The 21487-nt window shown below is 42.6% G+C and overlaps 1 long non-coding RNA gene across 2 annotated transcripts in view; it reads right to left on the minus strand.

Annotated features, from left to right (window-relative positions):
* Nucleotides 1–543: 543 nt before the first annotated feature.
* The window catches only part of LOC147827929 (uncharacterized), a 36210-nt gene continuing 15266 nt past the window's right edge, over nucleotides 544–21487 (minus strand). The window contains exons 3-4 of one of the 2 annotated variants that reach the window (XR_015451668.1): nucleotides 15564–15717; nucleotides 544–3083 (exon numbers count right to left, since the gene is read on the minus strand). This is a non-coding gene — a long non-coding RNA (uncharacterized LOC147827929). The remainder of the gene's footprint in view (nucleotides 3084–15563; nucleotides 15718–21487) is intronic. The other variant, XR_015451667.1, reaches the window with a different exon arrangement.

Consider the following 21487-nt stretch of genomic DNA (forward strand, 5'->3'; position numbering starts at 1 on the left):
GCCCTAGGAGCCTGGCGAGCTTCACTCTAGTGCCACACCTGGCAGAACAAGGGCACCACCGGAGATTCTGATCTATTTCATCCAGAAAGAAGCCCAGATATTGAAACTTTTTAAATGGGTTAATATGTGCAAGTAATCACTAGACAGATGACCTCGGGGTCTGTTACCAAAGTGGGTGCTCCAGGACCCTGAGAGTCTATGCTTAGCCTTGGAACTTTGTTAATCACTTATGATGCCTTACTCTTTTCTGGTGGTTTTGTCTCATTTCCAGATTCCAGCCAGGCACAGTCTAACCCATCCATCTCCTGGCTAGACCTTTGTTTTGACCAATGATTCTTTTTCTAGGTGAAGCTTCCCTTAGATAACCAAGGCTCAAAATTCATTTCTCTGTTAGCGCTTTTCAGGACATGTGCCAGTTGCTTATGAACATTTTACATGATGTGATTTGAAGAGTTTATATATAACATTGTAGTTTTCTGCTCATTCATTCAACAAACATGTACCAAGTACCTTTTTCGCACCCTGCCCTGTACTACTTGCTGAGGAGTACAAAGATATAACATGTGTGATATTCTTCACACTTAGAGTAGCTTATGGTTGGTCAGCTTTCCTCAGGTGTACTTTGTTAACAAGACGTTACACAAAAGCAAAACAACACACACACACAAAAACATTTCTTGGTCAAATAATCTAGGAAGACCTAAGTTAAAAGAAACAGGTTTCTGTATCTAAAGACTTCTCAGAATCTTTAGTATGCTAATATGTACTACACAGTATAATGCAACATCCAGATATATTGGGTCACCAAACTCCTGTTTGATGTGACATATTCCAGAAGATGCTTTTGGAAATGCTGTTATGGGTTATAGGATGCTGAATCTGGAATCAACCTTAATTCTAGCTATGGAGACTCTATTAATGTGACCTGTAGTTGCATTAGCTATCTGACCAGCCACGTTCCTCTGCTGCTACCTTGGGAGTTTCAGGCCAGCTATATTGCTTGGATCTTTTTTCATTCAACCATCCATAAGCAGGTCTTTCCCTTTTGGAACTTGGACTGTTGACATTTTTGGATCCTGAATATAGGACCTATCAAGTTCAACTTTACTGATTTTGGACCACAGTTAAAGACTGTTGCAATCTTTTTTATCTGAATCCATTTGCCAGCATTTTAGCCAGGTTTCCCAGCTATGTGTTTTACTTACTCAAACTACACCTTAAGTGAATAGGCCTCCTTTGTCTTCATCCACGACTCTGAAGAACATGCCAAATAAGACAGATTCCTAGAGACTTCTTTTGGAATTGGCATGGATCTTTTAATCAGTATTATTTGAGTTTACTCCTTTAACAAATCCCCAGAGCTGAGCTGTTGTTGGGTCTACAACCCTTCATCTGAGTCAGAAGATAACATGAGAGGTTTGGGGAAGCTCTTCATGGAAATCCACATTCTCTAAGCCTACCAGTCTGGTAATAGTTCCAAAGAAAAGAAAATAAACCTAGTTTGTCAGGAGTAAGCCTTCAAAGAAGAGATTATTTTATTTTTGTGATTATAAAAGTAACCTATGCTAATTATAGAAAATGAGAAATATAGGAAAAGAATCCCTAAATTAAGAAGAAAGTGAAAGCAACCCAACATCAACCAGAGAGCTCACTTAAATTTTACTATCTCCTGCCAACTTTTTATTATACACGTGTATTGATTCCTGTAAAGAAGCATATTGGATGTCTTCTTTGTGTTGGACATTATTGTAGGTGCAACAGTAAACAAAAGACTCCTTCCCTCCCCCAAAATTCTGCCCTCAGGAAGCTTATATTCTGGTAGAGGTAAACAAACAAAATCTTTATTAAAAAATACTTTACAAATTATCCTGCTTTTCTCTTCCAACTTGATGTGATATCAGAACTATCCCTGAAATAAACTTATATTAATGAATTCAGGCCAGCTTCTGATGATTCTTATTTTCCTTACTAAATATTTTCCTTCCAGTTGTCTCTTTAACAGAACAGTTGAGAATTTTGTGGGAGTTAATATGAAGCTCACCAGCCTCCAGTTTCCAGAACGTAGTTTTTACCTCTCTTTGAAAATTGGGACAAAAGTGGTTATCTCCAGGCACTTGGCACCTCTTTTTTACACTATTTCTGCAAGATTAGAGATTGTGGTTCCCAGTCCCACCTGTCTTGAAGTAATTTGTTGAGGACTGAAGACTTGAGCTTGTTTGGGGGTATTCTCACTATCTCTGCACCCATCATGGGCTTCCGTGCATTCCTACCTGTGTTTACCCCACCTTCCCAGACACATCAGTCTTCTTGGCTGACAAGATGAAAGTAAAAGGAGTTGTGAGGTTCTGCTTTCTCTGCAGATTGTCTGTTAGCAATCGTAGCCAAATAGTAGCCTCTTCCCTTCTGACACTGCACTTGAGGAAGGAAGTTTATTTGGGAATCTGAAGGAAAACTCTTTTAATTTTAATTAGTTTCCATAGCTCTTAAAAAAAAAACCCTCATGATATTCTTTTGGGGCAGAGTGTTATGCAACCCTTTTGTATTTGCCCACTCCTTCATTTTATAAACAAGGAAACTGAGGCGCATGTTCAGTAAAGGACATTGCATAAATGTGATCCCATAATATTCATCTGAGTTAACCTTGCAGTATCTGAGAAAAGAAAAATCTTTCAAGAAAAAGGTCACTGGGGGAGAAAAAAGACCTCAGGAGAAATTTAATTGAGTACCCCTCTCTTGGGGAGAGGACAATGGATTTCACTGAATGAGCCCCAGATTGTAGCAAGTTTTCCCTGGTTGCAGACATCCCACTGGGCCCTTTCTGGTCTGTTCTGCTTGGGGGAATTGCAGCACCCCACATCCTTCACCTTCAGCTTTGGGCTCCAAAGCAGGATATCAAACAGCTGGTTCTTCTCCATATGCAGCCACCCCAGCCCTGCTCTCTTCATTAACTGAAACCCTTCCTCAGGGGAGCAGCTGACAGCTCCCTTTGATTGGCTATTGACAGTCATGCTGAGGCTTCTGAGTAGCTCCTTGTTAACCTTGAAAGATGACTATTTTAGTTTTTTTGGAGTCTCTGTCACCACCTGCAGACAGAAGGAGATGATTTAAGAGGTGAGCAGGTAGGAATTCTGTGACCTTCAAACAGAGATATCCCCAGAATCGGTGGACAGAGACAAATGGCTACATGGCTTGTCTGTTTTTGTGTCCTGGCTCTATCCCCAGCCTATTGTGTCAGATAAGAGGTTTCACGTTACCCTCTGAAGGGCTGGGATTACCAGGCAAGCTCAGAAGGCATCTACAATACTGTTTCTCTGTAAACAGCCTTTACAAATGCTATGCTAGTAACAGACCTGGGTATATGCCATTTTGGCACTGAAAGTGCCATCTTTTAGGGCAAAGGCTGTGTGGGTAACACATAAAACACAAAAATCAAGTTAATTTTGTCTATTTAAATGCATAAACAAACAAAGCTATTTCACATGTGCAATTTCTAAACCAAAGACCAGGAAACATAAAATTCTCTGTAATAAATAATAAAATATAAACTTTAGTTTCATTGTATAACTAGGAGAGTCAGAAGAAAGCTAAGAAAAGAAGAAAAGAAGGGGAGGAGGAAAAGCAAGGAGGTTGAACTTGTGTGCAGGAGAGAAGAAAAGGGACAAGCCACACAGTCATCTTCTCCAGGATGGTGCCTCCTTGTTCTTCTCTTGGTGAGATCAGTGACACCTGCCAGTTAATACTTGAAGGGGTTCTTGACTACAAGTCTACAGGGACCACAAGGACTACAAGGAGCATCAGCTCAAGAGTTACCTAGTTTTGTGACTGTACAGTGACATCATTAATTTAGAATTAACCCACTATATCAGTAGAACTCTGGTTGGGTCCTGTGCAAGATACGCCTGGACAGTTGGTCCTGGTGTTGTCTGAACCCTCTTCTCTCATTCTGCTGAATCAGCGCTGTTCACAAATATCCTGGTGTGTGATTAGGACCCATCATTTCCCACAGCAGAGCCGGTAGGCTAACTGCAGAACTGTAGTCTGCCTGTAACTACTCACTATACAGTATACAGATGTCTCCCTGTGTTTCTTCTACTTAAGCTATTTCTGTTCTTATTGCTACCACACATATTCATGCAAATGCAGGAATTTCAGGAGGTACAATTCTCTTCCAATGTAAACCTGTTCTATGAATGCCTTCTGCAATAAAATTCCTCTACAAAATGTCTGTGAATGTCTTTCCCAGCTGTTATGGAAGGGGTTTTATCATCTTCCATGGGTTTATACAGGAGAAGAGTAACTTTGGGGTGAAAAACTGCCTGGAAGACATCCCCCTTCCCTCAGTGAATCTTTCCTCTAGGGTCACATCCTATGTCCAGCCATGCAATGGCCCTCAAAAACAGCAGTCAAGGCTAAAGTTTGTTTTATTTTAATTGACTATTTCTTCCTACTTACATGTAGTCTGTGCTATTATACTTTCTCTTGGTTGCTGATCTTGTTTTCCCCCCTCTATTGTTGGTTCTACCAAGCCTATCACTTTCTGACCCCAAGAGCAACCACCTTCATTCCTAACTCTGGCCTCAAAAATCTCAGCTTAAGTTTGAACTTGACCTCCATCAAAAGTGCTACAGCCTCAAATCTCCATCCATGTTCCATTAACACTTTGAGGTCTAGATCATTTTAATAATTCAGATTCCAGGACTTTAACCAGGACCTACCTGGACCATGTTAATCAAACAAGTTTGTTTGCACACTGTTTTTTCCACTACCTTCTGGTACCTATGACCAACATGTATCAGTCCCAGTGTCCCATTAACATAAATCTTTGGGTTAGATTAACACCCTGGGCAGAATCATTCTCATTCTGCCCTCTTGTCCATCAAAATCAGCTGCCAAATATTTACCTAGTTGTGTCTCCTCTGAACTTCTGAGGATGAGGCCTTCTCTGTACATACATATAGGTGTGTACACAAACATATTTATTGCTCTTAATATCCATGCAGTTGTCAGGGGAGATTGCAGACCAGAAAAGAGATCAGAGGAATGCCAGAGGGAATTCTGAGGTCTAGCTAAATAACAGTCCCCTTGGCCAGTGTAGAAACAATCCTACACCAATACTTCTGAGACTTTAATGTGCGAAAATACCATCTGACAGTCTTAACAGGCAGAATTTGATTCAGGTCTGTGGGAGGGCGGGAGAAAAGTCTCCAAGTGAAGCCAATACCACTAGTTCCACCTATCTGTGAACCATGCTTTGAGTAGTAAGGCTATAGAGCTCCTCTTCCATTAGGCTCTAGACTTATTCATAGAAGATTCTTCTTTTATACCTGAGATTTGCCATTTATAAAACAAGAGTATGGAACCACTAATACTTGTCCTTACAGTGCTAGGATGTGATGTGCTATAAATTAATCAGTTTTACTATCAATTTTATTATCAATTGTAATCAATTTTATTATCAATTTTTAAAAAAGCATCCATTGCTCTTTTGTATTTCTTTTCCTTCATTCTTATTTTCATTTGTTTATTTAATGGTGCTGGAGATTGAACTCAGGACCTAGTGCATGCTAAGCTTGCACTTTACCACTGAGCTATAGCCCTACCCCCTTTATTATCAATTTCAATGTCACCTCTTCTTGAAAATCTTTCCCAGTTCCAGGGGAAGATTTCATCTTGGGTGCTTTCACACTTCAATTCAATTCAGTTTAGAATAGTTTAATTCAATTCAGTTCAGAAGGCTGGGCATGGTGGCAGATGCCTGTAATTCCAGTACTCAGGGAGACTGAGACAGGAGGATGGCAAGTTTGAGCCTAGCCTGGACAACTTAGTGACTTAGCAAGACCTTATCTCAAAATTTTAAAAATGAAGAAAAGGCTGGGGACATACCCCAGAATGAAGGCCTTTGGTTCAATCTCTACTACTGTCAAAAAACCAAAACCAACCAACCAAATGAAAGACCCAAACAAATACAAAACCAATTCAAATTCAGAAGAGTTCACTGACTATTTTTGATCTATCAGGCAGCAAGTTTGTTTCTTTGGGACTGAGTAGACAATGATGCTGCCAACGAAAGTGGAATGCTGAGTTATACAAATGGAAGGTTAGACCCAGAGAGAAGGTAAGTGCGTTCATGCTTGCCACAATATGTGTGATGTGTCTGTAATATGTAGAGATGGAGAGATTGCATGGTATGGTACCTCCTAGAACTGGGCTACATGTGTTTGGATTCAGCCCCAGTGCTGACCACCTGTGTGGTCTCAGGCAAGTTACATAACTTCTCTAACTCTCCTATGAATGCCTTCTGCAATAAAATTCCTCCACAAAATGTCTGTGAATGTCTTTCCCAGTTGTGGTAAAGGAATTTCCTTATTTTTAAGAAAAGGAATAATAATAGCCACCTCATAAGACTGTTACGTTATTAGGTGGAGTAAATGAATCAAGATTTGTAAAGCACTTACACCACTTTTGGTATATAATATTTTAAAGAAATGATTGTTCAACAAATATATGTTCAGGAGGTATCACTCAAGAAAAGTCTAGGTTGGAGATATGGATTTGGGAGCCATCAGTATTTAGGTGAAGTTCAGCCTTAGGCACAAAAGATATTTTCCAGGGAGAATGTAGGCTATAGATTGAGTGGTAAAGAGGAAAGAAATGATGCTTTAGGGCATACCAATATTTCAGTAATAAGCAGAGGAAGAGGATTCAGTGAAGGAGGTTGAGAATGATGACCCAGAAGAAATGAAATCAAAAGCTAAATAAGTAGAGAATCTTGAGAAAGGGATAGTGATCAACAGTGGCAAATGCCATAGCAACATCAAATAAGAACAGGAATAAATCAAAGCCATTCAGTTGGCTGGCTAAGAAAGCATGTTTTAGGCTACATACAATTCCTATTTAGCCTGCTTTCATCCACTAAGCTATAAGCCTTCAATGTAAAGACTAAGTTTATTATGCAGCCTTGTATACCCAGGGGCTAACACATGCTTGCAGCATAGCAGGACTTTTTCAGTATTGCTGAAATATTATTTTTGTTGCCAGATTCTCTAATGACTCCTGTTCCTTAGTGGTCCACTTCACCCTGGTTGTGTATTGAATAATGAGACAGTAAACAAAGTTGGAGAATCTCATTTCCTGTCCTGTCCTTTCTTCTTGCGGAAACTCAAGGAGAGGTGAGGTCAGTATTTCTTGATACAGAGCATCCTTTTATGGTGAGACTAAGTCATTGTAGACATCGAGATGAGGATGTACAAAGCTTGGGGTGGGGTAGCTGGCTGGTAAAACTCTTTTGATGTTCATTGTATTACCACCCAGAGATGGCAGATCTTCCATTTAGGCTGATTTCCAGTAAGTAGCAGAGTACTGTAGTTGTGTGCTGGGTTGGACCCTCAGGGCTGTCTGCCAATAATGGCTCTCTGGCTCATCTTCACTTCCTGGAAACCTCTAGATTCCATGCTGATGGTGCTGTAGGAGCAGTCCTTCTATTGCATAGTAGTTTGGTGCAGGTGGCTTTCAAGGTCACTTCCAACTTCAAGACTGTAGGAGCCTAGGTGACCACTGAAGGAGACTGTGACACAGAGCCCAGCCTTCCTAGGTAGGGTCCAAGTGGTGGCAGAGAAGGGAAATCCTTGGCATATGTCTCTGTGCAGGGTGTTCAGGCTTTGCAGAATTGGAAATGGAGTGAAAAAGGGAGGGAGAGCCCAGGAGGATGGGGGAGCTTGTGCATTGTAGGATGACAAACCCCCTGCTGAGAAATTGTAATTTCTCAGGCCCCAGTGGGCCAGGTAAGAGGGAGGAGGGCAGAGGGGGCAGTGGACTGGGAGGAAGGGGAGCTCTGATTCATTCTCTTGTTGACAAATAGACTAGATTCCTTTTACTAGGCTGGACTCTGCCCTTCCAGGATGCACAGCCAGTGTCAGCACACTGCTAATGGGGCTTTGAGAGTCTCCTTTTGATGAGCACGTCCCAGAAAGCAGGTATTAGCCATTTCTGCTGGGGAGGCAATGAAGGCATTTGCAGCTGAAATCGGCTTTCCTGGCTGCCCTAATAAAGCAGAGACTTTCAAAGCCCCATTAGCAGTGTGCTGACTGAAGATTTACATCTGTACTAGCCCAGTTCCTCCGGAGCAGGGAACACTGGACACTCATGCCCAGCCCCAAGAAGCAGACTGCCTTTGACCAAGGTGGCTGCATTTCCAATGATGGATGTGAGTGGCTTAGGAAAAGGACCTGTCTCCCTATCTTCAGGGACTAGTGTAGAGCCTGGCACAAAACAGACTGCCAACAAATGTTTATGGAATTGATAGATGAATGAAGGGGGTATCCAGCCCTTGGTGAGCATGTAATCTATGTTTATGAGATGGATGAATGATAGGTAAGGTAAAGATGGAGTTGGGAAAGGAAAGGAAGAGATGATGTAAAAGAAAAGAAAATGTAGTTCCTCCCTCCGCCCCAGACTTGCTAAACTGTTCTACAAGTAGGAGCCTCCACAGCCTCCCATGTCTCCCCAGAAATAAACTTGAGGGCCTTTCCCTTGTTAGGCCTTGAAGATGGGGAGTGGCATGGGGTGGGAGGACCCCTTATTGCCAGGCTATTTTTTAAGTTGTATATGCTGAAAGTCAGTATAGATAGGAGTGAGCATCGCTTTTTGGAAGAGGCAATTGAGCCTCTCGGAAGGGATGTGCCTTGTCCAGATTCACACAGATGAAACTAGAATGCAGATCCAAGCCAGTTGGCCCTCTAAGCTTACACTTTCTCCCAACTACCACCTGTCTTCCCTCTGATTACAGGGCTCCGGGGGATGTCGTTCTGGATGTCAATGGTTTCTTTTTCACTTGCCCTACCAGTGTGCAGGTAGTAGTCTCAAGGTAGAGTGTCCCAATTTTCCATCCACTTCTTCCTCTCCTATGATCTAAAACAACTTTCCAGGGAATTGGTGGATGGACTAGGATAGCAGCCCTCTTATCTAGCAGTTTCCATCAGATCAGTTAACATTTCTCTAGGTGGTGCCCCTCCGTCAACCCCTTGTTGCTTCTTCCTGAATGCATGTGCTTTCAGACAGACCTTCTGGGAAGTTCTGTAAAGGGGACTAAATAAATACATGGAACAAAACAGATACAGCTAGATATGCATATACCTAGCAGCCAGAGTTGCCTGCCCTCGTGTACTCACTATGTGCATCTATTTGATTTGTACTTTACCCGGTTTCACAGAAATCCTCTAAGCCACTGGTGTGTGACTGGGGCTTGCCTGGCCGTTACACCATTTGAATATTTTCAGTCAAGATTTAGTCACTGCACATCTCTTAGAGTTCTCTAATCAGAAAAATTAACTCTCATCAGACATAGGAATTAATCTTTGTTAGCACTGTTGTCAGTCTAACTTTGTTTTTCTCAGTGCCGGACATAGAAAGGGACATCCTAGGAAGGAGGAGGCTCTACCACTGTCAAAGACCTCAGTGGAAGAATGGAGGATGGTCCCTCCTCCTAACATGTTGAGGCATATGTGGAACCCCTCAGGAATTCTTCTCTGGTCCTCAGCAGTGAGCTGTGCTGTCCACAGGACTTTGATATTAAGTGACTTGAAGTTATGACTAGTCATGGCAGGGAAGAAGAGGATGTCCTTTGGGAAAGATCCCAAAGCAAAATGGCACCCAGGTAGGAATTAAATGACAGTACACAGTGGGTGAATTATTTACTGACTCACCAGTGTGTTAAATGTGTTAAATATACAGACTTGTCTTTTTTTTTTTGGTACTGGGGATTGAACATGGGTCCTTGTGCTTGCAAGGCAAGTGGCAGAACCACTGAGCTAAATCCCTGGCCCTACAGGCTTGTCTTTTAAATTCATCCTTCAATGTGTGTGTGTGTGTGTGTGCATGCTTTAGAGGGACAAGGGTGGTGAGAAACCCTCAACAGCATTTATGAAGTGGAGAAACTTCAAGCTTCAAAGAATCACAACTGCACCCACAGAGAAACCAAAATGCTAAGAGAATCAGATTGCTGCAGAATAAATAAATGTGACATTAACACCATCTTCCATAATATATATTTCATATACTCTCATTTCCTCGTGAAAAATATATTATGTAGATGTGTCTGTTATCATCACATTCATTTACTCTACAGCACTTGATTTTGTAGCATTGAGCTATCTGTATACTCAAGTCAGCAGCCATCAGCTGTTGTCTATAGTACTCTAGAACGGCTTTCACTTGAAGTTACAACATCCTCTTAAGTACAAGTTTCTTTTGCAGGATTAGAAAATCTTTGCTTCTGAGTGAAGGGTGGTAAGGAAATCACCAAACCAGAAATCAAGAGAGATGACTTCCATTCTGTTTTCTCACGGTGTGCTCTGTGATCTTGAGAATTCAGTTCCTTTCTCTGGTCCTCAGTTTCCCTATCTGTAAAATGTAGCTATTAGACAGGGTAATCTCTAAAGTCTCTTCCAGCTCTAATCTTTAGCTTGCATGTAAAGAGCTACTGAGAAAGTAAAACAGAGAAATGCCCTTCAATATATATGGTCAAGAAAGAGATGAGAATTTCTTTATAATTTGGGTCACAGTGGTCAGAATTTAAGCCACTTCTCTGTCACATTTCAGAGCTGCAGGAGTGTCTCACCTGAATAGGGTTCTCTGTTCTACAATCTCCATTTCTTGACTGATTGCTTTCTCTGCTACTGGTATTTAAAAGAAAAAGGAAAAACCTCCAAGACAAGTCACTTTCTCATTGGCCTGTGACAGGCTACCTGAACCATCTATATTATGGATGCAACCATGGATGCCACCAATGTTGATTCATACCTTGGTGACCTCATGGATCACTGACAGCCATGTTACCTGGCAGGCTGCCTGGAATTCACCAGGGCCTGTCAGAAGCAGCAGCTGCACCTCCATTTTGCAGACTACCACAGATCCAGCGGGTACCCTTTGGTTTTAGGCCTACTATTGTCAGTCTAAGGAACAATCACATCCTCAAATCAAAAGTCATGAATTCTAAGAGGAGCAGTACTGCTGACAGAATGGAGTGACGACTTGCAGAAGTACAATGAGATAACAAAGTCCCTTTCAGACATCTTTTCATAATCCAAAACCCTAGGTAGCCAATAAACAATGCCTTGCCAGCCAGGCCGAGTTCTTGCTATCTTGTTGACTGAAGCATTCATTGTGAGGCTTCCTGGGCATCCTATTATGGGGGAAAGGAGGACTCTGACCACTTCTGCATAGTGTCGATTAATTTGTGGGCTGCATGACACTTTTACTTCACAGTCTTTGTCTCATTGGGTGTCTCGAGGGAGGGTGAGTTGCTCTCTCTGGTTCTGGACACTTGCTTTTTAATCTTTTAGCTGCCTTTGATTTTTACTTTTGGCTTCAGGGAAGGCAGGTTGTCATGGATAGAGTCTCATGCCTGGCTTAGCACACTGTGTGCTGGAGGAGCATAACCCTGAACATTCACCTGTGGGTTCAAAGCCAAGGTGATCAGGTCTCTTTTCTTGACTTTCATACTTAGATGATCTTATCAGATCAAGCCAGACACACAAGCACAAAACATACCTCCCAACACACTACTACCTCCTCACCCCACTAAATCCCATGGTCCTAAAACTCCTCTCACAAGTACTATTGCAAGAAATTGAGGAAAAATTAAAGGAAGAGGGTGCCATGTAATACAAATAAATGTCAATTTCTGAGAACAGGAGCAATTGGAAAATATCTGGCATCCAACAACGTTGCCATTTCCCAGATTTGCAAACTGATCCCTAGGTAGGGCTTGGGTCTTAAAAGAAATAATATCATACAATCCATGGGACTGAAATGAATTTCAAATTTACTATTTTTGTTCTTCTATGATTTTATGAGAGCAAGCAATGCTGTAGAAGGAGAAGCAGTTGTTTTGAGATCAGGTTGGAATTTATCTGAGTTTCTCGGCATTTACAAATCTGCCAAGTGGGGTAATAATGCCTACTTCATGATTGCTGTGACTTTTAGGATGTGTGTAAGGAACATAGCACACACAGTAGGTGCTCAGTAAAGCAAAATGTTACTTATATGGAAGAGTAATGTTCTCAGAAAGAATATGACCTTAGGCTCCTTTATTGACCTTTCTGCCCTCATCTGCCATAATCAATGATCTAGGTTCAGTAACAGATGAAGCCTCTGTATAGCAAAATGGGATGATTTTCCTACCTGGAAGGTAAACGGGATTTGTCAGGAGATGGCTACTGCTTCATAACCGATAGGAGATGAACACATTTTTATTTGCCTAGGTGGGAAGGGGGAAAGGTGGGCTAGGTGCTGCAAAGCCAGAGGTCTGGCCAGAAGAGAAATGCTAAACACAATTGCTAATCAAACCCCCTAGATGCCAGATGAGTATCAGGACTCAGAATTCTTCATATTTTAGAAGAGTAATAAGATATAGTTACTGTATATTATGTAACAACCCCAGCAGAGTATAAGGCTTCACATTATAGGCAAAAGCATTCAGATTTCTCCAGTAAATGTTCATCTTAAGTGGGATAAATGATGTCTACAAAGAACTTCAGGTCAGGTCAGATTTTACTGCCAAATGAGTTATGAAAAATCTTAGTAATTCAGGGCTTTTTGGATTTCAAAATTGTACCTCTTTGATTTATACTAATAATAGAGATGATAATAAATAATAACAGTTGCATTTATTAATTGTTTTCTTTGTTCCAGGGTCACTAAGTGTTTTATATATCTTTTCATATTTATTCTCTAATAAACTTATATAGTTGATACTATTATTTTTCTTTTAGTGATGAGGAAAATTAAGCTGAGAGATATTAAGCAACTTAGCTGAGGTCACAAAGCCAGTAAACATCAGCTCTAGGATTTGATCTTAGATCCATCTGATTGCAAAGCCTATGCTGATAAAAAAAAAAAAATTGATTCATGCTCTTCCCAGTATAGTAAAGGTTACCTCACCTGAGAGTCCAGAGAATTTGTCTTATGAGTGATAGAATATTTGCAAGGCCATTTTAGCCCTGTGATTTGAGTCAAGCTGGAGGTGTCTTAAGCTGGCTCATAGTTGAGAAGTATGAAGGGCTGAGAAGTAAATGGGGTGTGGATGACATAAAATTGGTCATTGTCATATCAACAAGCCAGCTATACTGACACAAGCCCAGCCTAGGCAGCCTTTGACCTTGGTCTGATCTCCCACCATTCAAGACAAGCTTTCTTCATGTTCGAATGGCCTTAGACCTCAGCTGTCCAGAAAGGGTGTGTGGGCTGCCCAAGCCCAAGCCAGGCCTCCTTTCTCTGTGTGACCTCTATTGTGTGGGTAGAGTATTACACAGGAACAAAATCCAAATGAGCCTTAATGTGGGAGGAAATGGCCATCCTAAAAATAACACCCAACCCTTTGGAGTAATGACATCATTAGCCAACTCCAGCCTAGAGGGATTCTAAGCACTTTTGACTAGACATTTTATTTTAGCTCAAGATGCATCAAGTAGATCTATTATGCTTGTCAGCCCAAGCAAGGGTTGCAAGGCAAGAATTAAGTGAAAGGGGCATGTGAAGGGCCATGACACTTTCTTTAACCACACTTTACATAATTGGAATAGTTGCTATTTCCATGCACTCTGGGTTTTTTTGTTTTTTTTTTTTTTGGTACCGGGGATTGAACTTGGGTCCTCAGCTTGCAAGGCAGGCGCCAGAACCACTGAGCTAAATCCCCGGCCCATAGTTGCTATTTCCAAATCTTCAGCCAGGCAATCTTCATGGCCACAACAAAACAGATCCGGGAAGAGAAGAAATCCTATTGTCCAGAGAGGATCTGACATTTTAACTTCATTCTAAGTCTTGGGGAGGAGAAGAGGCTTGGGGAACTGGATTAGCCAGGAGCTGCTGAGGAAGACCGAAGTAGATGTCATGGAGAATTCCCTGCCACTAGGATTATCCTTCTCTTTTTAGCTGACAAGTAAGCAGAGGGTTTCCTCCTTCCCATGGTCCTTTCCCTAACAGGGTTCTTAGAATCACGCATGAAATAACAAGGCCTTATCACCCTCTGCTCAGCCTTCTCCACTTGATCATGAGGCTAGGACTGGGCTTGTTCCATCCCTTCTTCCCAGCACTTGGCATAGTGCCTGGCATGCACTGGGGCCTTCAATTAAAAACAAAATGTTGAATTAAATCAAATGTCTGTGAGTTAGGTTTGTACGTCTGTTTTTGGTTTTTTTTTTTTTCACTTGTGAGAGGTTACTGTTAATGTCCCCTTCCCTAGAAGGGGAAGCCAGGCCTTTTCTAAGACAGGAGAGCTATAAAGTGTTCTGGGCTAGGGGCAAAGAGACATAAAGGCTGTGGCTTGACTCAAGTGATTCTGAAACCTCAGGCTCCCCTTTATCTGAAGCAATGACAAAACCCACTTCACAGAGGACAATCAGTGACATTAAACCTGATTAGAGTACACAGACAAATCAGGCTACTATTGCCACTCAGACCTGAAAAGTCTTTCCCTTTTCCATTGCACAGTCCTCCAGTGAACAGTAACGGGATCCCTGTGCCTCCTCCCCTTTGAGGAAGCAAAGAAGGGAAGTGTGAAAACTCTGGATGGTTGGCCACATGTCTGGCCACGTACTTGTTTCTCCTCAGAACAAAGTGTCTGTTTCAGCTGCCTCCCTCTCTCCCTCCCTCCCTTCTCTGCCCTCCTTTCCCACTTGCAGTCCTCCCCTCTCCTTGCTCAAGCCCCCTGGGGCCCGTCATAATTAGAAAAGGAGGAAGGAGGGGAGCCATCCTGGCCCACTGGGTCTTTAGAGGGAGCTACGACTGCCTGCGTGTTGGGGACCCGGAGCTGCAAAAGTTTCTGTGTGTCTTCTTTTCCCACTACAGTACCTTGCAACACACTGGGCCCTGTGCTAAAGTCAGGAGAGGCTAAGGCAGGAACCTATGGCTTTGAGTGTAAATATATATGTATAGCAGAAGCTGAGTGCATGTATGTGTGCAAAAATGTGTAAGATCGTGGGTGTGGATTTAGTGTATTGTGGTTCCAATGGGGACCAGTTTTTTTTTAAATCTAGAAGCTTTAATTCAAGTCAACTTTGGGGTACAGATTTTCTAGGGAGTCCCTCTGCACTGATCTTTCTTTCTGTCCTCAGTTTGTGGCTCCTTCAGGCCTTGCATGTTACCTTACATAAAGGAAAGCAGTAGTTGGAATAGATGGTTGGAGCCATCCCAAATCTTTCCTTCCTGGCCTAAACACAGAGGCTGGCACAAGGGAGTCTGCTCTTGTTCGGCATGGCATACAGGAGATGAATGTAAGCCTTTCCAGCTTCTACTGCACCACAGTCTCGCTCCTGTGCCGACACTTTCCTGAGCAATGCTGAGAGGATCATTAATCTGTCTCCTTGCTATTTTTCCGCCCAGCCCAGGGGATGACTCTGGCCTATAAATCAGCTCAGCACGAAGTGGGAAAACGAAGAAAGGAATACAGTAAGGAGGAAAATAGCCACCCGGGAAGATACAGATATACAGATCTGAGTTTGAGACCCAGAAAGTGAAGGAAGAAGGAAGAGTGATCTTCTCAGGATATAAGATAAAATTATACCAACCTGCCAGGGCTAGATCTGGGGCAAAAAAGATCTTGAATCTGGTCTTCAAGATGTTATTCTAAGCTTCTTGCTTCAGCTAATCTCTCTGGGCTACAACGAGGCCATCTGTTAAGGTCCCACCATGCCCTTGCTCAGCATTGTGCCTTCCTGGAAACTGGAGCATGTGCAGAGAAACAAAACAAATTCGTACATGCCAACTATTCCAACTCTACGTATCTGCCCATGCCAATTAATTAATGAAAAGAATGCATAGTGAAGATTTCTGAGCATCAGGGTTGGAGTTGGGAGGCAGTGTGGTCAGTAGGAAGAACACTGGCCTACAATTTGGCTGGGGACTGATTTTCTCTGAGTCTCTGCACACCAGCCCATTAACCCTGGGCCTGCACCTCAGTTTCTCATCCTTTCAGATAAATTTGAACTCCAATCTTCTGTGATGATGGTAGCTTCCACCACAGGAATGTGAAGTGCTTACATTCTTCCCAGTGACTCCCCCACACCCCCACAATCCTTTGCAGGCTCCTTGTCCTGCAGGGAGAAGGGCCTGCCTCAGTGGGGTCATCACAGTGGGTCTCTGCTCTAGCCTGCTGGTTTTCAGGCTGCATGGGCTTGATCACTCCTCTCTGGGCCAAAAGCTGCTCTGGGGGCTTTTATAATTTAAGAAGCAGCTTGATGGCTTCAATAATTCAGGCTGTAGAAACAAACAGAGAGATATAGGTTTAAAGTCACTGATGAACTACATGGCCCTGTAATCTCTTCTGTGCCATGGACCCACAATACCTGCCTCATTGGTTTCTCGTAAGCACTGGAGGTAGTGTATAGTGAGCATCTAGTACAGCTCCTGGAGCCTGGAGGCATTTGGTGAAGGGGACACTTATTATCATTGAACCACTGAAACCAAAGACTAGGAAGGAAAGAAGATTAATGACAGTGAACATGGCCCTCAGGCAGACATCTCACAGGCCAGGTAAACTGTGTGTCCTTATGTTGTGAGTGTGTGCATGCCTATGTATGTGTGGGTCTGGCTGTGTATAAGTGTGTGTGTGAATGAGTGTATATATGTGTAAGAATGTATATCAAAATTGTGTATGTATGTATATGCACAAGTGAGTGTATGTACAAGTGTGTGTGTATGTGCATACATTGGAATATATGTATTTACTAGTTCTCCATATAGACTCCACCTCTGTTCATGCTTCTCTGTCTGGACTGTCTTCTCCTTTGCTATCTTGTACACCCCTGCCAGTTCATCAATATTCAACTCATGTCATCTCTTTGAAGTCATACCTGAGCTCTTTGGGAAGAGTTGCTCATTCTCTCTTCTGTTTTCCTCTGCTTTCACTTTAACCAGAGAATCAGCAAGCTCTCCAGGTAATGGGTTTGAATCTTGGCTCTTTAACTTCAAGCTAAGCTACCTGACTTTCAGAAGCCTCAACTTCCTTATCTATAATGTCTTGCTCATAGGGTTTATAGGTTTAAAAATATAACATATCTGGAGCATGCCACAGGCTACCCGGTACATAGTAAATGCTCAGGCCATGTAAAGTATCATCATCATGCCTATCATTGTGTCTTCTACATAGTATTATAATATTAGAGTAGTTCATTATATTTGTTTCCCCCAACTCGTGAATTTCCTGCAGTAACTTTTCCTCTACCATCTAGTCAGTGGCCTGACATCCAGTAGCAGTTTAGTAAACATGAAGTATTACTTCTCTCTTTTCTTCCCTATTTCTTTGTGATCTCATCTTAACTTCTCCAAATTTTTTGTCATGTTTCCATCAAAAGAAAAGCTTGGTGGCTAGAGTGCAACCTCATCCCTATACAAAAACCATCCTCTGTCAACACATAAGGATCCACCTTCTATCTGTACTTAGCAGGCACTCATTTCACATGTATTACATCACCCAAGCTATTTTTTTCTGTGGTTGTCTTCAATGAACTCTGTTGAAATACTAGAAAGGCTTTTATGGCCCATCAATAAGTCCAAGGCCAACACCTCTAGTAGGACAACATCCTGCTGTTGCTGCACCATAAAAAGTGCACCAGCTACCCTGGTCTGCTCATTCTTCAATCATGCAACAACAAATTAAACTGGGCCCAGGGACAGAATAGGCTAGATGGCCACAGAGAAATGACCATCAATGACACAGTACAAGATACATACACACAAACCACCAAGTAGAGAGCACAGGCATCAGCCTCTCTAACTCATTCTCCTGCTCTTGTTTTCTTTTCTCCAACCCTCTTCCAAGGAGATCTACAGATGAGCATGAACTGCAGGCTTAGGCACACTCTTGCTTCTCAGGTGCCTGAATTGAGCTAGGGGTTTTAGGCTAGGCATCTGGTGAGGATTGGAACCAAGTTGTATTCTCTGGATCCTAGTATTAGATGATCTTGAATGAGTCTTAGGAATCCAAGATGCCCTCCTACTCAGAGATTTTTCTGTGCTTCTGTTAATCAATCAGTCCACTGGGTAAGACTTCTGCTCTGATGTGTCCACTGTATAATTTTGTATTATCCAGTGCATAATTTTGGGGGCCCCTTGTTTGGTTTGACCAACCCCCTTGTAGCTGGGGTGGCTGTCCTAAAACTCATCATGATGGGGTCTCCAAGAGCCTGTCTGCTTCTCTTTTGTCTTTTTCCTATGTTTGATCCCATCTCTGTATCTCTTTTCCCATTGCAAGGTTCTTGGCATATATGAATGGATCATCATTGCTCTATCTCTTCTTTTTGGCCTCATTTAACCTCTGATCTTTAGTACTCCTTGGACCCTTGTTTGCCTTTGCTCAGTTTTGTGTGGGTGGGCATGCATGTACCAGAGATTTTGGGCCCAGTTCAAGGTCCCAGCCTGCAAGATCTGGCCAGTTGCTCTCAAAGCATGAGAGAATAGATGAAGCAGTATAAAAGCTGTGTGATTGTCTTCACAAACTCAAATTAGGGTGGGTAATAGTGCTATTTCTGAGCAGGAGATTTGGCCAAGTGTGCATATGTGTACATGCATTTCAGTGTGAAAGAGAGACCAACAGGAATCAATTCTGTATATGTTCAGGATAAGATGCTTGTAAAATATACTCGGAGAAGTTTCTGTCAGAAATTAAATACACAGTGGTGTAATTCAAGGAAGATGATTAGATATACAATGGTGAAAATCAAGGGAGGTATCTGGGTGACAAACACAGACTTGGGAGTCATCAAGATATACAAGATCAGGCTGGGGATTTAGCTCAGTGATTCCACCGCCTGCTGTGCAAGCATAAGGTCCCAAGTTCGATCCCCAGTACAAAAAAAAAAAAAGATACACAAGATTATTGAATCCATGAATCTGCCTAGGAACATCATGCAGAATGAGAAGTAGTAGCTGAGTTTTGGGCCTGGAAGACCCCACACACACATTTGTGCCATGGGGAGTGGAAAAGGAGCTGCTATGAAGTCTGAGAAGAAATGGCTGGAGGAGTAGAAAGAGAACCTGAGAAGAGTAGCTTCTCCAAAGCCAAGGGAGAAATGAATGGCAAGAAAAAGGAATGATCAGTAATCTAAGAGCTGAAAGTGTCCACTGGCTTTGGAAAGAGCTGTTCCAGTGGTTGTTGGGAAAAAATCAAACTGGTACTGGCCATGAAGTTAATGGGATGTGAGGATGTTATGGTTTGGATTTGAAATGTTCTCCAAAATTCATGTGCAAAAGTCTTGGTTGCTAACTGGTGGGCTTTTGGGAAGTGACTGGATGGTAAGAGCTGTGACTTCATCAAGAAGATTAATCCATCGATGAGATCATGATTTGATGGCATTATTAAGCGGTAATAGAAACAGAGGTGGAGCCTAGTTGAAGGGAGTGGAACTTGAGTAGGTGTGACCTTGGGACCTCTATCTGGTTCCCAGCCTCTTCCTCTTGGGCTCTTTCTCCTCTCTGCTTCTTTGCTGCTATGAAATGAGCAGCTTTGTTTCACCACACACTTCCACCATGATGTTTTGCCATTCACAGGCCCAGAAACATTGAAACCAAGCAACAATTGGCTGAAATCTCTGAAATTCAGAGCCAAAATAAATATTTCCTTCTTTAAATTGTTTTTTCCAGGTATTTTGTCACAGTGTTGGAAAGCTGACTAAGTCAGCAGTTGAAGACACTTTGGAAAAGCCATCTGTGAAGAGAAAAGGTGTGTAACGGTGGTAGCTAAAAAGGAATGTACACTATAGGGAGGGCTGATGTAGTATAGGTTTCTCCAGAGAAGCAGAACCAATATTATAATATAATGGATTATGGAGGCTGAAAAATCCCACAATGTGCCCTCTGTAAACTGGAGACTCAGGAAAGCTAGTGGCGTACTTCAGTCTGAGTCTGGAGGCCCAAGAAGCTGGGGAGCTGTAGGTATAAGTCCTAGAGTCCCAACACCAGGGAACCAAGAGCTCTAATGTCCAAGTACTAGAGAAGATGGGGGTTCTAGCTCAAGAATAGAATGAATTATCTCATCCTCTGGGTTTTGTTCTATGTGGACTCAAAATGGGTTGAACAGTGCCCACCCACATTGCTGAGGGCACATCTTTACTCAGTCTATCTACTCAGTGTTAATCTCCAGAAATCATGTTTTTCCAGTTCTTCAGGCATCCTTAATTGAGTAAAAAAAGATTCAGAATTAACTAGAGAAGACTGGATTGTTTTGTTTCTAATGGAAAGGCTTGAGCACAGGTGGTTTGGAAGATAAATCTGGGACACTAGAAGGATTGCTCTTTGCCTTTAATCTGAATCTAGCAACTATTAGAGCAGAATGACCAGAAGGATGTTGGGTGGCAGGTCAGTGGCCTACAATGTAACATTTGCCAGAGATAATCCATACAGGCAAATTAGGGTTGCCTGCACTTGAGATACCTAAAATAATGAAACTTTCAAAGTGGCATTTCAGGGGGCTCTGACACACATTCGCAGCGACCCATGATGGGACAAGAGGGATTGCCAATGACCCTGAAATGCTACCACATGCTACCTGCCTTGTAGTAATGGAAGATGGAAATTTTGCTTGGAGGAAAGGCCACCTGGGAGGTGCCGTTCTCCCCAGGGGGTGCTGGTGGGAGGCTTCCCTTCGGGAACTGACTACAAGGCTCCCTTGATGGGGCCTCTCCTTGCTTGCTACCATTTTTCTTCATTATTTCTGCTGTGTCACCCGTCATGTTGTCAGTTTCCTCTCAGAACAGCGATAAATGGTGACTCTCATGTGGTGTCCTTATGGGACACCTGTTATCTATTTTGATGATGGGCAAGATGCCATGGCTAATTAAGAAAAATTGTGAGCTGCCCACAGCCAATCCTTACCCTTACTTCCTTGTCAGCTCAGCCCTGCAATCCTTCACCCCACAATGCAGCCACGTACACCACTGAAGCCAAGACACAACTGGTGTCCCCCCTTTCTTTTATCTATAAAAAGAGTTCTGTACTCCTCTTCCTGCTGAAGTACATGGAGAGTCATGGGTTTAAGCTAGACTCTTTCTCTCTCTTTTTTTTTTTGGGGGGGGTGCCAAGGATTGAACTCAGGATCTCGTGCTTGCCAGGCAGGTGCTGTGCCACTGAGCTACATCCCCAGCCCTGAGACTCTTCTTCAAAGTTTCTAGGCGTGTGTGTGTGTGTGTGTGTGTGTGTGTGTGTGTGCATGTGTGTAGGGAGGGATAATTAAATTCTTCCCTTTTGTCCACCCTAAGATACCTTAGATAGCTAGAGACATAGCCAGTGGACTGTTTCTCCCTCATACCTTGGCAGGGATAAAAGGGCCACTTTGCTGGCCAGGGCTGCCTGGACACAATGACCTAGATAACCAAAATGGGCCCTGTTGTGCCTGGACTGCCCCACTGAGTCTCAAAACAACACGTGTCACAGGCTCCACCCATTTCCACAGATTGCCCACCCATGAAAGGTGGCAGAAAGATTGTGCATTTGGGTA

This window comes from Heterocephalus glaber, unplaced genomic scaffold, assembly GCF_053883595.1.
Source record: "Heterocephalus glaber isolate CG9 unplaced genomic scaffold, H.glaber_assembly_v1.0 deba00001429, whole genome shotgun sequence".
Lineage (NCBI taxonomy): Eukaryota > Metazoa > Chordata > Mammalia > Rodentia > Bathyergidae > Heterocephalus > Heterocephalus glaber.